Source organism: Cervus canadensis, chromosome 7, assembly GCF_019320065.1.
Source record: "Cervus canadensis isolate Bull #8, Minnesota chromosome 7, ASM1932006v1, whole genome shotgun sequence".
Taxonomy (NCBI): domain Eukaryota; kingdom Metazoa; phylum Chordata; class Mammalia; order Artiodactyla; family Cervidae; genus Cervus; species Cervus canadensis.
In genome coordinates, this window is record NC_057392.1 from 25,690,606 (window position 1) to 25,696,605 (window position 6,000).

A 6,000-nucleotide genomic window follows, 5' to 3' on the forward strand; every position below is an offset into this window, starting at 1 on the left:
TTAAAAAGGAAAATACTAGCAACCCATGTTCCAATAAATATAGCTGATTCTTGGTTCTTTTGCTGGAGAAAGCAATTCAGGTGCATCCAAGGTAGTAGGAGAGAAAAACAGACCATCCATCTGAAGGTGTCCAAGGCCACCTCTTCACTTAGGAAGGAAGTCTGAGGTCTGGTGTGAAGGTCATTTTGGGCTGGCAGGCTAGCTCTTCTCAGACCTGGGACGGGAGAGCAGAGGTTTTTCCCAGGTATGAATGATCAAGCGTGTCGAAACCTGCATGTAGGCTAATCAGTCGTGCTATATAAAAATCACTTCTGCTCAAGAACCGTCAACAAGGTAAGTGGTTTCTATCTGCTCTCCAGGGTTCTTTCCAGCTTTAACCTAAAATCAGAGAAGAAGAAACGGGCCTCTGGGCTCTGAGACTTTTCAGAGGCATCTTTAACTAAATTTTAAAGAATAGAGATAGAAAAAGAAAAGAAAGACTGAAATGAAACCAATGATTTCATTGAATTTCAGTGATTAATACTTAGTACAGTTTATGGTCTAACATCACTTCGCACAATAGGTGTACTTTATGATTTCCTGCAGTTAGTTCTCTAAGCAGTGGCTTTACAGACTTTGACTAGTTTGTTTAGCTTATTGGGTTGTAAATACTCAGTGTTTGTCAGTCTCATCTTAAAGAGGAATGCAGGGGGAGGAGCCAAGATGGTGGAGGAGTAGGACGGGGAGACCACTTTCTCTCCTACAAATTCATCGAAAGAATAACTGAACGCAGAGCAAACTTCACAGAACAACTTCTGATCGCTAGCTGAGGTCATCAGGCGCCCAGAAAAGCAGCCCATTGTCTTTGAAAGGAGGTAGGACAAAATATAAAAGATAAAAAGTGAGACAAAAGAGCTGAGGACGGAGATTCGTCCTGGGAAGGGAGTCTTGGGCGGCATTGCTTGGGGTAGGGTCCGGGCCTGAGTGCCCTGAGGACAATCGGAGGGAGCTTCTGTGAGGTGCCAACTTGAACTGTGGGAGACCAAAAGAGAGAGAGTACATTAACCGGCCCGAACACACTGCCGGCCGTTCGCAGAAAAAAGAGACCGAGAAAGTCCAGAGAAGAGCTCGCAGGCTGCGGACTGGCCCAGCCCCGCCGGAGGCAGGAGGCAGGGGGGAGGGGAAGGTCGCAGCGAGACACAGGGCGCAGGCACCCGACCGGCGCGGGCGGGGACTGGGGCTGGGGACGCGGAGGGAGGAAGGCGCGTGCACCCGACTGGCGCCAGCGGAAACTGAGACTGGGTCCGCGGAAGGGAGGGGGCGCGCCCACCAAGCCCCTGGCTGCCTGGACCGCTCTGACGGGGAAGGCACAGAGAGCAGGCGCAGCTTTTCGCTCCGCGCTTTTGTGGAACACCCGAGGGCTGGAACCTCGCGCAGCGCGGGGCGCGCTCCATATAGAACAGCCGGGAGCCTGAGCAGCTCAGACGGAGAAAGCGGGGTCAGCCCCTCCCGGCAGCGCCAGCCCGTCCCCGCGGCGCAAGCCCGCCCTCACAGCGCCAGCCCCTCCCTGCAGCGCCAGCCCATCCCCGCAGCGTCAGCCCCTCCCCGCAGAGCTACGGAACTAGCTACCTGAATGAGTCCACCTCCGCCCGCCTGTGTCAGGGCGGAAATGAGGCTCTGAAGAGACCGACAAACAGAAGTCAAATAAACAAAGGGAACCACTTCAGAAGGGACTGGTGCAACAGATTAAAATCCCTCTAGAAAACACCGACTACACCGTAAGGGGCCTGTAGATACCGAGAAGTGTAAGCTGGAACGAGGAGCCATCTGAAACTGAGCCGAACCCACACTGACCGCAAGAGCTCTAGAGAAACTCCTAGATATAATTTTACTTTTTTCTCTTTTTTTTTTTTTCTTTTTTTTTCTTTTTTTTCTTTTTTATTTTTTCTCTTTTATTTTCCTTTAAAATCCCCTATTACTCCCCCATTACTCCTTAACTTTCATTTTCATAGATTTTTACGATTTTTTTAATTAGGGGGAAAAAAAATTTTTTTTTTCTTTTTTCTTCTTTTTTCTTCTTTTTTTTTTCTTTTTCTTTCCTTTTTCTCTTTTATTTTCTATTTTTCTTTTCCTCTTATTTCTTTTAAAGTCCTCTAGTACTCCTCTACTACTCCTTAATTTTCATTTTCAACACACTATAACCTTACAAAAAAAAAAGAAGAGAAGCCCTATTTTTAAACCGAAGATTATTCTCTCCCAATCTTGACTCTCTGTTTTCTACCTCAGAACACCTCTATTTCCTCCTTTCCTCTTCTCTTCCCAATCCAATTCTGTGAATCTTTGTAGGTGACTGGGCTACGGAGAACACTCTGGGAACAGACAGCTGCGTAGATCTCTCTCTCCTCTTGAGTCCCCTTTTTCTCCTCCCCTTTTTCTCTTCCTGCTCATCTCTATCTCCCTCCTCCCTCTCCTCTTCTTCATGTAACTCTGTGAACCTCTCTGGGTATGCCTAACAGGGGAGAATCTTTTCGCCATTAACCTAGAAGTTTTCTTATCAGTGCTGTATAGCTGGAGAAGTCCTGAGACTACAGGAAGAATAAAACTGAAATCCAGAGGCAGGAGACTTAAGCCCAAAACCTGAGAACACCAGAAAACTGCTGACTATATGGAACTTTAAGTAATAAGTGACCGTCCAAAAGCCTCCATACCTACACTGAAACCAACCACCACCCAAGAGCCAATAAGTTATAGAGCAAGACATACCACGCAAATTCTCCAGCAACGCAGGAACATAGCCCTGAACGTCAACATACAGGCTGCCCAAGGTCACACCTAACACATAGACCCATCTCAAAACTCATTACTGGGCACTCCATTGCTCTCCAAAGAGAAGAAATCAAGTTCCACGCACCAGAACACTGACGCAAGCTTCCCTAACCAGGAAACCTTGACAAGCCAAACGTCTAACCCCACCCACTGGGTAAATCTTCCACAATAAAAAGGAACCACAGACCTCCAGAATACAGAAAGCCCACTCCAGACACAGCAATCTAAACAAGATGAAAAGGCAGAGAAATACCCAACAGGTAAAAGAACATGAAAAATGCCCACCAAGTCAAACAAAAGAGGAGGAGATAGGGAATCTACCTGAAAAAGAATTTAGAATAATGATAATAAAAATGATCCAAAATCTTGAAAACAAAATGGAGTTACAGATAAATAGCCTGGAAACAAAAATTGAAAAGATACAAGAAATGTTTAATAAAGACCTAGAAGAAATAAAAAAGACTCAATTAAAAATGAGTAATGCAATGAATGAGATCAAAAACACTTTGGAGGGAACCAAGAGTAGAATAATGGAGACAGAAGATAGGATAAGTGAGGTAGAAGATAAAATGGTGGAAATAAATGAAGCAGAGAGGAAAAAAGAAAAAGAATCCAAAGAAATGAAGACAACCTCAGGGACCTCTGGGACAATGTGAAACACCCCAACATTCAAATCATAGGAGTCCCAGAATGAAAGAGACAAAAAGAAAGCGCCATGAGAAGAAAACTACTCGAGGAGATATAGCTGAAAACTTCCTAAAATGGGGAAGGGAAATAGCCACCCCAAGTCAAGGAAACCCAGAGACGTCCCAAACAGGATTATAACCCAAGCGAACACCCCAAGGACTACATATTAATTCAAATTAACAAAGATCAAACACAAAGAACAAATATTAAAAGCAGCAAGGGAGAAACAACAAATAACACACAAACGGATTCCCATAAGGATAACAGCTGACCTATCAATAGAAACCCTCCAGGCCAGAAGGGAATGGCAGGACGTCCTGAAAGTAATGAAAGAGAATAACCTACAACCTAGATTACTGTATCCAGCAAGGATCTCATTCAGATATGAAGGAGAACTCAAAAGCTTTACAGATAAGCAAAAGCTGAGAGAATTCAGCACCACCAAACCAGCTCTTCAACAAATGCTAAAGGATCTTCTCTAGACAGGAAATACAGAAAGGTTGTATAAACGTGAACCCAAAACAACAAAGTAAATGGCAACGGGACCACACCTATCAATAATTACCCTAAATGTAAATGGGTTGAATGCCCCAACCAAAAAACAAAGATTGGCTGAATGGATACAAAAACAAGACCCCTATATATGCTGTCTACAAGAGACCCACCTCAAAACAAGAGACACATACAGACTAAAAGTGAAGGGCTGGGAAAAAATATTTCATGCAAATGGAGACCAAAAGAAAGCAGGAGTCGCAATACTCATATCAGATAAAATAGACTTTCAAATAAAGGATGTGAAAAGAGAAAAAGAAAGACACTACATAATGATCAAAGGATTAATCCAAGAAGAAGATATTACAATTATAAATATATATGCACCCAACATAGGAGCACCGCAATATGTACGGCAAACGCTATAACGAGTATGAAAGAGGAAATTAATGTAACACAATAATAGTAACTGGGAGAACTTTAATTACCCCACTCACAACTATGGGATAGATCAAACTAAACCAAAATTAACAAGGAAACACAAACCTTAAATGACACAATGGACCAGCTAGACCTAATTGATATTCTAATAGGACATTTCACCCCAAAACAATCAACTTCACCTTTTTCTCAAGTGCACATGGACCTTCTCCAGAATTAGATCACATCCTTGGGCCATAAATTCTGGTCTTGGACAACAAATTCAAAAAAAACTGAATTCATTCCAGTCATCTTTCTGACCACAGGCCAGTTAAAGATTAGATCTCAATTACAGGAAAAAAATTTGTTAAAATTCAAACATATGGAGGCTAAATAATACGCTTCTGAATAACCAACAAATCATAGAAGAAATCAAAAAAGAAATCAAAATATGTATAGAAATGAATGAAAATGAAAACAAAACAACCCAAAACCTATGGGACACTGTAAAAGCAGTGCTTAGGGGAAGGTTCATAGCATTACAGGCTTATATCAAGAAACAAGAAAAAAACCAAATAAATAACCTAACTCTACACCTAAAGCAATTAGAGAAGGAAGAAATGAAGAACCCCAGAGTTAGCAGAAGGAAAGAAATCTTAAAAATCAGGGCAGAAATAAATGCAAAAGAAACTAAAGAGACCATAGCAAAAATCAACAAAGCTAAAAGCTGGTTTTTTGAAAAAATAAACAAAATTGACAAACCATTAGCAAGACTCATTAAGAAACAAAGAGAGAAGAACCAAATTAACAAAATTAGAAATGAAAATGGAGAGATCACAACAGACAACACTGAAATACAAAGGATCATAAGAGACTACTACCAGCAGCTCTATGCCAATAAAATGGACAACTTGGATGAAATGGACAAATTCTTAGAAAAGTATAACTTTCCAAAACTGAACCAGGAAGGAATAGAAGATCTTAACAGAGCCATCACAAAGCAAGGAAATCGAAACTGTAATCAAAAAATCTTCCAGGGCAAACGAAAAGCCAGGAACCAGATGGCTTCACAGCTGAATTCTTATACCAAAAATTTAGAGAAGAGCTAACACCTATCTTACTCAAATTCTTCCAGAAAATTGCAGAGGAAGGTAAACTTCCAAACTCATTCTATGAGGCCACCATCACCCTAATTCCAAAACCAGACAAAGATGCCACAAAAAAAAGAAAACTACAGGCCAATATCACTGATGAACATAGATGCAAAAATCCTTAACAAAATTCTAGCAAACAGAATCCAACAACATATTAAAAAAAATCATACACCACGACCAAGTGGGCTTTATCCCAGGAATGCAAGGATTCTTTAATATCCGCAAATCAATCAATGTAATACACCACATTAACAAATTGAAAGATAAAAACCATATGATTATCTCAATAGATGCAGAGAAAGCCTTTGACAAAATTCAACACTCATTTATAATTAAAACTCTCCAGAAAGCAGGAATAGAAGGAACATACCTTCAACATAATAAAAGCTATATAGACAAACCCAGTCTACGGCCATACCACCCTGAACGCGCCCGATCTCGT

At 41.6% G+C, this 6,000-nt stretch overlaps 1 protein-coding gene across 6 annotated transcripts in view; it reads left to right on the forward strand.

The window, feature by feature from the left end:
* Window positions 1-6,000, forward strand: part of DOP1B (DOP1 leucine zipper like protein B) — a 132,699-nt gene that overhangs the window by 82,397 nt on the left and 44,302 nt on the right. The window lies entirely within an intron of this gene.